Consider the following 14,865-nt stretch of genomic DNA (forward strand, 5'->3'; position numbering starts at 1 on the left):
TCCTTCTATCCTTGATATCAAGATTGATCAATGAGACATAGACCGTGTCTTCCTCTTATCAATCTTTGTGTTTCTTGATCTCTAAGTAGACATACTAAACAAATAATCCCAATATCTCATATTGACTCATTTGAGTATGACCATACATTCTTGTGTCCTACTAATCAAGGGACCCACAAATATCGCTTCCGTCATATGGAAAGGATAGATCTCATCTACATTATTCACATCCCTCCACATAATTTATTGCATACCTAGTGATCGACTTTATAGTCCATCCTGTTACAGGTGACGTTTGACGATACCAAAGTATACAACTCCTTATGTAGGGAACTGTAGTGACTTCAGGTCTAAGGACTATTCATACCAATAGTCACATGAGAATGTTTATGACACTCATATAACGATCCATGAAACATCTCATGGCGGGTCAATTAAGCACATATTCTCTAATATATACTCATGTGTCAACCTGATATCTTATATCCATGACTTGTGAGATTAAGTCATCCGTTGACTTACATACTAGTCTTAACACATTAATATTATCCTTGTATATTAATGCTTGACTAGGAATAGTTTAGAGTAGCGTTCTCTACAATATCTCACTATCAATTCAACCAATTGATATATTATAGATTAGAACCTTTTACTTTAGGACATTATTATACTTATTTATTCGACACTGAACTGAAGTAAATATAATAACCATAACCTTTGTCTTCTAATGAAATAACAAAATATGATACAAAATATCCTAAGTCAATCAACTCTTGATTGCCTCTTAGGGCTTACACTAACAATCTCCTTATGTCACTAGTGTCAATCACTAAAATATCTAATATCCATTGACCTAGTGTGACCATCATGCTTCCTCGGTGCCAAAGCCTTGGTCAAAGGATCCGTAATGTTAGCATTGTCTGGTTCTCTGCATATCCTCATATCTCATATATCGATGATCCCTCGAATGAGATGGAATCGTTGTAGTATCCAATACCCAAGACCACTATTTAAGTAAAATACATACCCCAACTTTGATTTAGAATCATCCTTGTCAATTTTGGAAGTTTATACCACTGTAACCTTTTATAGCAAACTCTTCATCACTTACAAAGATCAAGAAATAATCTTGAGTTCTTCTCAAGTACTTAAGAATATTCTTGACTGCTGTTTAGTGACCTTCACTTGGATCTGACTGGTATCTGCTTGTCATGCTTAAAGCATATGAGACATCTGGGCGAGTATAAAGTACAACGTATATGATAGACCCTATAGCAGATGCATAAGGAATTTGATCCATGCGGTCCCTTTCTTCCTTAGAAGAAGGGCATTGAGTCTTCGAAAAACTCACACCATGTGACATCGGTAGAAATCCCTTCTTGGAATTTTACATGATAAAACGTTTAAGCACCTTGTCAATATATGTACTCTGGCTTAGACCAAGCCATCTCCTAGATCTATCTCTATAGATCTTGATGCCTAAAATATATGCTGCTTCACCTAAGTCCTTTATTGAGAAACAATTCTCAAGCCAAGTCTTCACTAATTGAAGAGTAGGGATATCGTTTCCAATGAAAAGTATGTAATCTACATACAATATGAGAAAGATGATTGTTCTCCCACTAACCTTCTTGTAGACACAAGGTTCATCTTCATTCTTAATGAAACCAAATATTTTGATTGCATCATCGAATTAAAGATTCCAGCTTCTAGAAGCTTGCTTTCATCCATATATGGATCTTTGTAGCTTATAAACCTTTCCAGCATTCTTCGGATCTACAAAACCCTCAAGTTGTGTTATATATACATTCTCGAGTAGATTTCCGTTAAGAAATGCAGTTTTGACATCCATATGCTAGATCTCATAATCATAGTAAGCAGCAATAGCAAGCATGATCTAAATGGACTTGAGTATCACAACTGGTGAAAAGGCTTCATCATAGGCTATACCATGAATCTGCTTGAATCCTTTAGCCACCAATCTACCTTTATAGGTATGCATATGACCATCCATGTCAGTCTTTACCTTGAAGATCCACTTACACCCAATGGGTTTGATCCCTTTAGGTGGATCAACCAAAGTCTATACGGTTAGTGTACATGGATTCCATTTCAGATTTCATGGCCTCTAGCCATTTCTCAGAATCTGGGCCCTGTACATCTTCCTGATAAGATGTAGGCTCGTTGAGACCAACTAGCACTACATCACCATTGTCAGACAAGAGAAAAGAATATCTCTCAGGTTAATGACGGGTCCTATCATATTTGCGTAGAGCTTGTGCTACTTGAACAAGTTATTGTTCCACAACTTCTTGTGGTGTAACAAAATCCTGATCCACAACATCTTGTGGTACATGTTTAATTTCCATCAAGGCATCAGTGCTACTTTGTGTATCTTAAATTTCTTCAAGATCGACTTCACCCCCACTAGTTTTTCTAGAAATAAATTCCCTTTCTAGAAATATACCAGTTCTGGTAACAAACACCTTGCCTTGTGTGGGATTATAGAAGTAATATCCCTTTATTTCCTTGGGATATCTAATAAAATAATACTTGTCTGATTTGGGTCCTAGTTTATCTGAGACTTGTCATCGAATGTAAGCCTCACAACCCCAAATCATCATGAAAGACATTTTGGGACTCTTTCCAGTCCATATTGTATATGGTGTCTTTATTATGGCCTTAGATGGACCGTGGTTAAGTGTAAAAGCGGTCGTCTCTAGAACATGCCCCCAGAAGGAAATAGGAAGATCTGTTTGACTCATCATCGAGCATACCACATCTAATAAAGTATGATTCCTCCTTTCTGATACATCATTCTATTGTGGTGTTCCAGGTGGAGTGAGTTGAGATATGATCCCACACTCAACGAGATGGTCATAAAACTCTTGGATCGAAGCATCTTAATACTTTTACCAAGTTAGTTTTGTACTTCATTCTTGAATTCTTTGAACTTTTCAAAGGATTCTGACTTGTATCTCATCAAATACACATAGTCATATCTACTGAGATCATCAGTAAAAGTAATGAAGTAATGTTAGCCTCATCTACCTGCTATTCTGAAAGGGTTACATACATCAGTATGTATGAGTCCTAACAGATCATTAGCCCTTTCGTTATGCCCACTAAATGGAGTCTTAGTCATCTTTCCTTGAAGACAAGACTTACATACCTCATATGATTCAAAATCAAATGAGTCCAAAAGTTTATCGTTATGGAGTTAGGATATGCAACTCACATTTATGTAATATAAGTGACAATGCCAGAGATTTGTTTGGTTCAAATCATTAGACTTGAACCATTTGATATTTATGTTATAGATTGGATTGCCAAAGTCTAGAACATAAAGGCCATTTATAAGAGGTGCGCTATAATAGAACATGTCATTGAAATAAATAGAACAACATTTGTCATTTATTACAAATAAAAGCCCCTTCTTGTCTAAACAAGAGACAGAGATAATGTTCTTGGCCAAGGTAGGCACATAACAACACTCTTCAAGTTCTAAAACAAGCATAGTGGGCAAAGATAAGGAATATGTTCCTACAACTATAGCAGCAACCCTTGTACCATTGCCTACTCATAGGTCTACTTTGCCCTTTGTCAATGTTCTATTTCTCTACCACTACAGATTAGTATAAATGTGAGATGCACACTCGGTATCTAATACCCGTGAAGAAGAAATAGATAGATTGACTTCTATAACATATATACCTGAGGCAGAAGTCTCACTTTTCTTCCTTTTCAGTTCCTCTAGGTATAACTTGTAGTTCCTCTTCCAGTGTATGGTCTCACCACAATGGAAGCAGGTTCGTTCTTTAATGTTAGTTAGAGCCATAGAGCCAATCATTTGATGATTGTTGTATGGACTCATTGTATCATATTCTTATATATAAAGGCATTTGATTTTTTGGTTATTATACTTACTTGTATTTGTGTCAAATAAACTAAGTATAATAGCGTCCTTGAGGAGAAGGTTCTTACCTATATCAATCGATTGGTTGAATCGATAGTGAGATGATATAGGGAACATTACTCTTAATCATTCCTAGTCGAGTATTAACATTCAGGGACAATGTTAATGCAATAAGACTAGCATGTAGGTCAACTCGATGACTTGATCTCACAAGTCATGGATATAGAGATATCAAGTTGACACATGGGTATGCATTGGAGAATGTATACTGAATGACCCGCCATGAGAAAGTATCATGGATCGTTATATGAGTGGCATATACTTTCTCATGTGGCTATTAGTATGACTATTAGTCCTTGGACCTGAAATCACCATAGATCCCTACATAAGGAGTTATGTATTTTGGCTTCGTCAAACGTCACCCGTAACTTGGTGGACTATAAAGGCGATTACTGGATATGTAACAAATTATGCAGAGGGATGTGAGTGATGTAGATGGGATCTATCCCTCCTATATGACGGAAGTGACATTGATATTCTTGATAGAGTGAGACCACTAAGTGCATGGCCATGCCCAAATGAGTCAATATGAGATATTGAGCTCATTTGATCGAGTGAGTCTACTTGAGATTCAGGATTTAGATTGATTAGAGGATGACACGGTCTATGCCTCACATTGATCAATCTAGATGTCTAGGATAGAAGGACAATCTCATATATTGTGAAGAGTCACAATTAGTAGTCACAAGGTGATATTGGATCTCAACATTCTTGTAACTTGGGTAGTAATGATGTATTGCTAGATACCACTCATTACTTATGCTTCTAAATGAGTTTAGGAGCATTGCCAACGTTATAAGAACCTATAGGGTCACACACAAAGGACAATTAGATGGAGATTAGGTTCATATAATGAACCAAGAGGATTAGATTCATGTGATGAATCAAATTGGATTAAGAGTAATCCTAATTGAACTAATTGAGTTGGACTCAAGTTGTTTCATGTGTTCAATGAGTCTAATTTAGATTATGACTCATTGAATCAATTTAATTAAATGAATTAGATTCATTATATTAAGTTGGTTTGAATCAAATGGTTAGATTAGATCAACCATGAGAGAGATTTGGTCAAGTTTGACTTGACTTGAGAAGGAAGATGAAATGTCAAGTTTGACTTGACCATTTGCCACCTCATTTGTGAGTTGGCATTAAGTGGCCAATAATGGTGTTACACATCATCATGTTTAGCATATGTGTGTGCCACCTCATGGAGGTTACAAATCTCCTCTTTAATGGCCACATTAAATGAGAATGGAGGTTACAACTCCAATAGTGGCCGGCCACTTATGGTGGAATGATGAGTTAATTTTCATTCAAGCCAATTCATTCCATCATCTTCCTCCTCTGATTCTCCTCTCCCTCTCCTCCTCCTTGGCCGAACCACCTAAGGTGCTAGCACACCTTTGTTGGGTCTTCTCCACCTAGTTTGTTCGTGTGGATACGCATAGAGGATCATACACTTGACGATCTCGAGATCCGGCGAACTTTTGGACGAGTGGGATTGCGAAGGGCTTCGCATCAAGGGTAAATCTCTCAACCATGTAGTTCTAGTGTAGATCTCGATGTAAGAAACTTGTACTCGTAAAATTTTGTTTTATTTTACTTTGCACGGATCTGGTGGCATGGGAATCAGGGTTTTCGCAACGTGAAAAAGCGATTTTTGCCGCCCGAAATTCCTAACACTTAACAACCCCACCTTTAGGTTTCAATGCATGAGTCTTGCCCTTTCCTTTGGCTTGGGTCTTACCCTTACCTTTGGGCTTCTAATTGCCTTTACCCTTAGATACCATCAAAATGGTACTAGGCTTTGCCTTCTTAAGGTTGAGTTCAGCAGTTCTCAACATGCTCAATATCTCAGGCAACGATTTGTCAATTTCATTCATATTGTAGTTCATGACAAATTGACTATAGCTATCGACCAATGACTACAAGATAAGATCAGTGGCCCATTCTTAGCCTAATGGAAATCCCAATCGCTACAGGTTTTCTACATACCCATTCATTTTGAGTACATATGGCCCCATCACTACGATCTTCTCAAGCCAATGAGAAGATCGAAAGGTCAACCTAGGTCCAAGCATCTTCTCTAAGTGCTTCCTTGGTCATCGTGTGTTGTTGTCCTTCTCCCTTTTTCACCATCGTCCAGTAGACTAATTTCCCTCTAATTTGTACATTACGAAATCTAAAGAAACCTCGAGTTACATTCGATGGTAGTCTAAATTTACAACAAGAATGAAAAAGAAGAGGCACGACACGTAGACCGTATTATGAATTACAACATACACACATTATAAAATAATGCACCCGAATAATAATTAAATAATAAGGTTAATGGGCGAATAATCTTATTGGAATTTCTAGAAATTTTTAGAAACTTTTCTGGAATTAATCGGAGCTCGTACGACGTATTTATAGGGGATGCACTTATGGGCTCGAGAAAAAACCTGTTTGGAATACCCAGAGGTGGGAGTTGATTGAGGAATGGATCTAGGGTTTAATTTTAAAATCCCTAAGTTATAAGATTTTGCTCGTGCCCTATCTCCCCACACAGCGTCGAGCTTGTTCTTCCTCTCCTCTCCCCGCCGCACACGATTCCCCTCTTCCCGTGCCTCCTTCTCCATCACCCCTCTCTCGGTCCCCCATCAAGCCGATTCGCAGATCCCTTCTCCCGATTCACTGTCGCCGGCGCACTCCTCTCTTTCAGATCTGCCACCATCGTCTCTGACCAAGAGCGAGGAGTCGCTGCCACCCTTTGTCATTGCTTCGACGTCATCGCTGATGGGAAGAGGAGCTATGAGGGCACTTCGTCGCATCCAATTCCACCTCTTTAATCGAACCCTAGTCGTCTATTCACAACCGGCCAAGCATGCTAAATAACTGCTAGAAGTCACCGATCGAGTCCGATCTGCGCTCGACATCACCATCGCCTTCTCGAGCCCTAGCTTCAATTCATTGTCGCAACCCTCTTCTTGGTTTGATTTCGCGGTGGATGTGAGTGATCGCCACCTAATATTTCCAACCGATTTTTGCTTTGCCTCTATTTGATTGCCACGACATCTTTCTTCTTCTATTTCACTTTTGATCAGTGGCCTAGTGTCGATGTCACAATATCCTTTGCCCCGACTCATCATCACAACAGCTGTTAGCCTTCATCCGAGGGGTAATTATGGATCTGGACTGGTCCTTGAAGTTAATTGGTTAGCCCTAGCATTAGATGTGGGTATTTGATCTTTATATAGTGTTGATTAGGGGTTATTGTTGGTGGCAGTGGTTACATTTGGTCTCGGTAGCAAACATATCTTCGGTTGTGGATCACCACCTGATCTTCCGAGTTTAGGTGAGTTTTGAAGATTAATTTTATTTCTACATTTGTTTGGATTAGCGGAGATGGATTGTAGAAATTGATTTAAGGTGCATTGGGTTGATTGATGACTTGTAGATTATGTTTGGAATGATTGAAGGATTTTGGTGGGGATTATGGATTGAGTTAAGCCTAACAAGATTAATAAGATTGGTTAACTAACGTATTAGGGTTGAGGCTAGATATTTGATTTATGATGGATTTAGATAACTAGTTCATACTTGACTAATTATATCATACACTATGTGATGTAGGACTTTGATGCGAGACAAGCATCTCGACGTGGGATTATTTATCACGATCGTCAGATAAAAGCGGGTACTTCTTACTTTGACTCTCTTTAGTTCTTTGGAACTTGGTGCATGAGCTATTATTTTTGGATAAGAACTGCTTTACCTTGACTCCACTCGTATTTTTCTTGTACTTGATACTTCCACTCAAACCTTTGAGTTATTCATTTCTATATCCATACAGTCTTTTGTTGTCATCTATGATATTTAGCAGATATTAGATACCAACCTTGTATGCTTTGATTGTTGTTTATTTATATACCGTATTGAGCATACTGGCTTCATGTAGCATACCTGATTCCTATTTACATATATATGATGACTGTTGTATTTTACGCATCATATCATTGCATACATGTTAACGACAAATTCTCCCTTGCGGTCGAGAGAGTCGTTAACCAGGGTCGCACGCTCGGCCACTTGAGAGAGTGATAGCTAGAGTAGATGTCGCTTATCCTGTCATGTCGTACTCGGACACTCATGGGTGGTAGTAGCTGGTGTTGGTTGCTACTCGGAAAACCTAATGGTTCCTCTGTACAAAAATTTTGTACAAGATCTGAACATTTCCTAGCTACCATGTGTTCTTTTAAATTAAACTTTGATCACCTGCGGAACTTAACACGTTTGAACCCAAGTTTAACTTATATGTTCTTTTAGGTTTAGATTTGGATCTCCTGCGGAACTTAACACGTTCGATCCAAATCACCTAGGTCACAAAGTTGATTAAATATTAATTTCCAAATTTGGCTTCCAGGACTACATGGCGAGGCACATGGCCTTCTTGGATATGGGAGCAACCACCACCGTCTAGACAAAGCCTTTTAAGGAAAGTTAATATTTAATTTCCTTAAATAACTCTAGGTTAACCAAAAAGAATAATCGAAGCACAAGTTCGAAAAGAAAACAAAAGAACACAACATCGAAAACTAATTCGAAACCTAGAATCACATGCCTCTTGTATTTGGTATTTTTACAAAGAAATAAAACTAGTATGATGCGGAAAATAATTACTAGTTATACCTTTCTTTGTGAACTTTCAATGACCTCTTGATCTTCTACCGTATTCCTCTTCTAACCTCGGACATTGTGTGGGCAATGATCTTCCGAGATGAGAACCACCAAGGCACCTTCTTCTTCCTTCCTTCAAGTTTCGGCCAAGCAAAGACTTCCAAAGGATGAAGAACTTTTTCCACCAACCAACCTCCAAGGGATGCAAGAAACAAGCCTCCTTTCTCTCCTTTTCTCCAAGCTAGATCCGGCCACTTCTATGTCTCCAAGAGGTGATGAAGTCTCAGCCACAAGAAGGAGAAGAGAGAAGGGGAAGGGGAACCTCTAGGGGTCGGCCACACCTAGGAAGAAAAGAGAGGAAGAAAAAGAATAGAGTCGTTCGCCATTAAGGCACCTCTACCCCCTCTTTTATAATCCTTGGTCTTGGCAAATAAAGAAATTTTAATAAAAACTTCCTTAATTCTTTTGTCATGAAAAAAAAATTAATTAATTAAAAATCAATTTTCTTTTTCCAATTTTCTTGGCCGGCCACTTTCTCCCCAAAACAAGGAAAGTTTTAATTAAAACAAGAATTAAAACTTCCTAATTTGTTTCCGGAAATTTATAAAAAATTTCTCCAATAATTTTTATCCCTTCATGATTGGTTAATAAAAAGGAAATTAAAATCTTTCTTTTAAACATATGGATAATTTCCAAAAAGGAAACTTATCTCTAAAAATTAAAATCTCATTTCAATCTACAAATAAGGAAAGATATCAAATCTTTTCTTAATCTTTTGTAGAAACTAATAAAAGAGAATTTTTTAATTTTTAAACTTTCTTTTAAATCATGAACATGATTAAAAGGAAAGTTTTTATCAAAATTAAAATCAACATTTTAATCCACAAATAAGGAAAGAGATTTAGCTCTTCTCTTAATCTTTTGTAGAATCTTATAAAAGGAAATATTTAAATTTTTAAACTCTTTTTTAAATCATGTTATCCATATAATAAAAATTTTAAAATTGAAATTCCTTTTTATTTTAATAGGGTCGACCACCTAAGCTTGAGTTCAAGCTAGGGCCAGCCACATGAATTCACCCATGAACCAAGCCATGGCCGGCCCTAGCTTGGTCTCCAAGCTAGCTTGGACCCTATAGGATGGGTAAGAAGGTGGGTATAGGTGGGTATAGTACTCTATAATTAAGAGGCTACGATAGGGACTGAGAGGAGGAATTGGTTTTGGTCTCCCGATAAAATTAAGCATCCCGTGTTTGCCCCGAACACACAACTTAATTTTATCAATAATAATTCATTCCACTAGAGAACTATTATTGAACTACCGCACCAATCTCAAATTACATTTTTGGGTTCCTTCTTATTATGAGTGTATTAGTCTCCCTGTGTTTAAGATAATGAATGTCCACTAATTAAATGAATTACTGACAACTCACTTAATTAATATCTTAGTCCAAGAGTAGTACCACTCAACCTTATTATCATGTCAGACTAAGTCCACCTGTAGGGTTTAACATGACAATCCTTATAAGCTCCTCTTGGGGACATTCTCAACCTAGATCACTAGGATACATTTTCCTTCTATAATCAACAACACACACTATAAGTGATATCATTTCCCAACTCATCGGACTTATTGATTTATCGAACTAAATCTCACCCATTGATAAATTAAAGAAATAAATATCAAATATATGTGTTTGTTATTATATTAGGATTAAGAGCACACACTTCCATAATAACTGAGGTATTTGTTTCTTTATAAAGTCAGTATAAAAGAAACGACTTCTAATGGTCCTACTCAATACACTCTAAGTGTACTAATGTAATTATATAGTTAAGATAAACTAATACCTAATTACACTATGACCTTCCAATGGTTTGTTCCTTTCCATCTTGGTCGTGAGCTACTATTTATAATTTATAAGGTACTGATAACATGATCCTCTGTGTGTGACACCACACACCATGTTATCTACAATATAAATTAATTGAGCAACTACATTTATCATAAATGTAGACATTTAACCAATGTGATTCTTATTTCTAGATAAATGTTTATACCAAAAGCTAGACTTTTAGTATACATCCTAACAGCTGGAATTACGAGCAGCAGGGACCCCTTTCGCTTTGTAGCTAGTTAGCTACTCAGCACCTATCCACTCGGTCACTCGAGAGTAGTGGTGGCCTCTGAGTGGCCTCTCGACCATACAGGGGTAGTGGTGCAGAGAGGTTGGCGGGGTGACCATCCGTGCATACGATGTTATTATTATACCGACCGATGTTGTTGCTTACTTATGCTGTTGTTGCTAGCTTATGCTGCTGGTGCTTACTTATGCTGATATGCTTACATATGTTGAGATATATATCTGTTGTATGAGTTTAGACACTGGTTTTCTTATTGATAGAATGTCTTTACCTCACATGATACCTTCGTAGTGATGAACAGTTCAGTAGTCGATCGGTATTACTCCTGATCTTCCATTACCTAGCCTAGGATATGATTTTAGGTATGAGCATATATTACGATTTTATTTTAGTATCTGCTATTTCCCTTATGAGACTATATACTATTGACACTCTCTATTTGTATATTATATTCATGCACTATCTTTCTTTTACCCACTGAGTTCCAATACTCACCACCCCACAAATTGATTTTTCTTTCGCCAGGTAGTAGGTAGATGAAACAAGGATGCTTGGAGAGTCCTAGCTGCCAGTCCCACTACACTCTCGAGGGTGGATTTCTTTTCGGACTTATTTTTGTTTGGATGATATATTAAATTTGCGTATTTGCTTTCTAACTAGTTGATGTGAATTTGGTTAAGATTGCATCGGGTTTCGTTTATTCTTTACTCATATTTTGTATTTAGTGTTATATTAATTCGATTTTTCCTTGGAGTTTATTATGTGGAGTTTGTATTTGTGTTGTTGTAGTGTTGTATAAGGCCTAACCGGCTAGCAGTATGTTGTTTTAGTTCGTATGGGTTCCCTTTATCATTTTTCCGTTGTATTAGTTTTTAGTACAATCAAGTGGGATGTTTAATATACATATAACTGCATGGTTGTGCTTATTTTGTTCTAGCCGAGTGGGTTGAGTATATAACTACATGGTTGTGTGTAAATCCTACCGTGTGGGCTGATGATTATTTTTTTATTTTGAGTGTTGATGTATATGGTTATATGGTTATGTATATATGCTTCAGATTGTCACGAATACAGGGGAGATGCTGCCGAATTTTTGTCTGGCAGGGACTCCTCTGGGGCGTGACACATACATCCAATCACATTGAGGTTAAAGGTCATAACCATGCACCATGTCATATAACATTCACAATATTTTATGACATAAAATTTACTATGATTTCAACAACTAATTATGAGTCGTAACGCCACGGCGGTCCCACTAGCCGAATAGCGGGCGGGGGTCAAGGGGTAGCTCCCCCGAAATAAAATTATTTTGCATACTCATTGTATGAGTTACTGCTATTCCCCAGACCCTACTACCCACAAAACCTACCTGTTCACAATAGTATTTTGGTCAAGACCAGTTTGGCCAAAACTTAGTTTGTCTGAAACCTTGTATGGCTGAGACATTTGGATAACCAAGACATAGTTTGGCCGAAACCTAGTTTGACCGAAAACATTGTATGGCCAAGACCTAGTTTGTTCACAACAACTTGTTTCGGTCCCAACAAAACAAAGGACTCATAATCTTGCAAATCATAGTAAATATCTCATGCAATTTCTATATTACATATAAAATCTAACAACTTAGTATATACCTTCGCAAGTGACTTTGATACTACTGTAGGGATCTAGCGCGCTAAACACGCTTAAGCATAGCGGAAATTTAACTAGATCCTCTCCAGAAGATCCATGCGAAGGAGAAGACAATCATATATTAAATTTTTCATGAGAGGTATACCTTTATTGTAGGACCGTTGGGCCGGCTAGAAGGGTTGGTAAATAACCTGCCAATTAAAAACAAACAACCCTTCCTCGAACGATTAAGCTAACACTTGTAAAATGAATTAAGCAGATAAATAAGAGCATAAAAGAAAAGACGAGGCACCAGATGTTTACTTGGTTACAACCGATGTGGTTGTTAATCCAAGGAAGATTAAGCTCAAAAACTCCTTCAGGCGGAGAAGCCTCTTACAGCACAGAAAACAGAAGCTTAACTACAACTAAAGCATACAAGTGTTTGGAAATAGAATGATCGTGATTGTTGAAAAGCTTCTGGACCAAGGCTGTATTTATAGCCTTGGTCGGGGCGCCTGGAAGGGTTCCGAGCACCCTGGGGGGGGGGATAAAATTTATCCCCCAACGGTTGGATCGAGTCAAAGCTCGATCCTGGGAAAAAGTCAGTTCCGGGCGCCCCGGACAGTTAACCCAGTTGATTTTTGGTCCGTGCTCTCTTCTCCGGTTCAGCTCGCCTCTAGTCCGAGTCTTTCTGCTCCGGCTCCGCTTGCTTGGGTGATCTCTGACATCCGGAATAGGGCTCACCCGAACCCATCTTCCGGTCTTCTCGAGCGTGCTTCCCTCCGGCTTCTCGTCCCTCAGAATTGCCGCGTGTCCCTTCTCGTCCACCAGCGTACTCATCCGCAGACTTCGTCCCTCGGTCGCACCCCGTGCCAACCTTCGCGCTAGCTGCGTCTCTTGCTCCCCGAGCAATCTTCCGCTCCGGCTTTCATACCTCGGAACCACCGCGCGCACTTCCTTCTCGTCCGCCGGTGTACTCTTCCGTAGCACCTCATCCCTCGGACGCACAGCGTGCCGTCCTTCTCGCTAGCTGCGTCTTCAGCTCGAGTACATGTGCTCCTAAGCTCCTGCACACTTAGACACAAGGTTAGAAACAACGCAGGACCTAACTTAACTTGTTGATCACACCAAAACAACCTTGGGGTTCCAACAATCTCCCCCTTTTTGGTGTGATCAACCCAAGTTAAGCTAGGGTCAAAAATAGATATGAAAAATTAAACAATGTTCAATTTTCAATTTTCAATAACGTGCAACATGATAGAAAAAATGAATTCTACCTCCCCCTAGACTTATACTTTCCCTCTTCTCCCCCTTTGATCACAATAAAAATGGGGTTTGAGAAAAAAAACAATCTAAGGGTTTGACACTTAGAAAGATTATAGAAATCTATTTCAATGATTTTCCGAGAAAACATATTTCCAAGTTAAGGAAAAAGATTTCTAAGTTAAAGAATAACTTTTTTAAAATTTCTAAGTTTTCACCAAAAAAACTTTCTAAGCTCAAAAATTTATGCAAGAAAATTTAGGAAGATTGATAACATTAAAAGAATTTTCTATGCATTTATTTATTTTAATACTTATATCAAAAAGTTTTAAATTTCCATTTCAATTTATTAGAACTTCTTAAATCACACTTTTTCAAATTTAAAGCCACAAATATTAAACGTGCAAAAAATTGTATCATGTTAATTTCTATAATTTTTTGAATTTCTACTTCACAAAAATATTTCAATGGCATAAACTTGATAAAATTTTTCGACAATCTAATTTGTAAAAATTCTTTCGGCAATGTGCAAAATTCGTTTAAAAGAATATTTTGTGATAAAAATTCTAATTTGCAGGAATTTATTAATAAAAGATTTCTTAATCCGAAATACTTTTTCGATGACTCAATTTCTAAATCGCAAAACTCTTTCGAGAAAGTAATTTGTAATTCGAAAAAATATTCGAAGAAAGTTTTCGACAACACTTCTAATTTGCATAATTCTTTCGAATAAATGTTTTGCAATTTACAAAAGCTTTTCGATAAAATTTCTAACTTGCAAAATTCTTTAAATAATATTTTTGATTTGCAAGACATGTTTGACAATTGATTTTCTAACTTGAAAAATTCTTTTGATGATTCAATTTATGATTCGAAAGACTCCTTAGGCAATTTTTCGATTGAATCATTTAATTGATCAGAGGTTCGAGTCCATACCTTACTTACCTTGTCGGTCATTGGTTCTCCCCCTGTTGAATTGTTTTCTTCCGAAGTTTCTCCCCCTTCAACGATGCTCAGTGAAGAAGGGTTTTCTGTGTCCTCGAGATGTACTTCGGTTGTTGGGGCTATTGCGGACTCTTCAGATGACGGATCGGTGTTGGAGTTAGCCTCGACTTGTTCTTCGTAGAGTTTTAAGAACTTTTCCCAAAGTTCTTTTGCGCTGTTGTATTCGCCAACTCTATCGAAATCTTCATTTGGTATTGCGGT

The 14,865-nt window shown here is 37.7% G+C and overlaps 1 long non-coding RNA gene across 1 annotated transcript; it reads left to right on the forward strand.

Annotated features, from left to right (window-relative positions):
- Window positions 1-6,509: 6,509 nt before the first annotated feature.
- LOC121970969 lies at window positions 6,510-11,537 on the forward strand. The gene is made up of 5 exons (XR_006109039.1): window positions 6,510-6,967; window positions 7,063-7,136; window positions 7,245-7,313; window positions 7,592-7,655; window positions 11,305-11,537. It is a non-coding gene; the product is annotated as an uncharacterized LOC121970969 (long non-coding RNA).
- Window positions 11,538-14,865: the final 3,328 nt, after the last annotated feature.

This window comes from Zingiber officinale, chromosome 4A (genome assembly GCF_018446385.1).
Source record: "Zingiber officinale cultivar Zhangliang chromosome 4A, Zo_v1.1, whole genome shotgun sequence".
In the NCBI taxonomy this organism is placed as follows: Eukaryota; Viridiplantae; Streptophyta; class Magnoliopsida; order Zingiberales; family Zingiberaceae; genus Zingiber; species Zingiber officinale.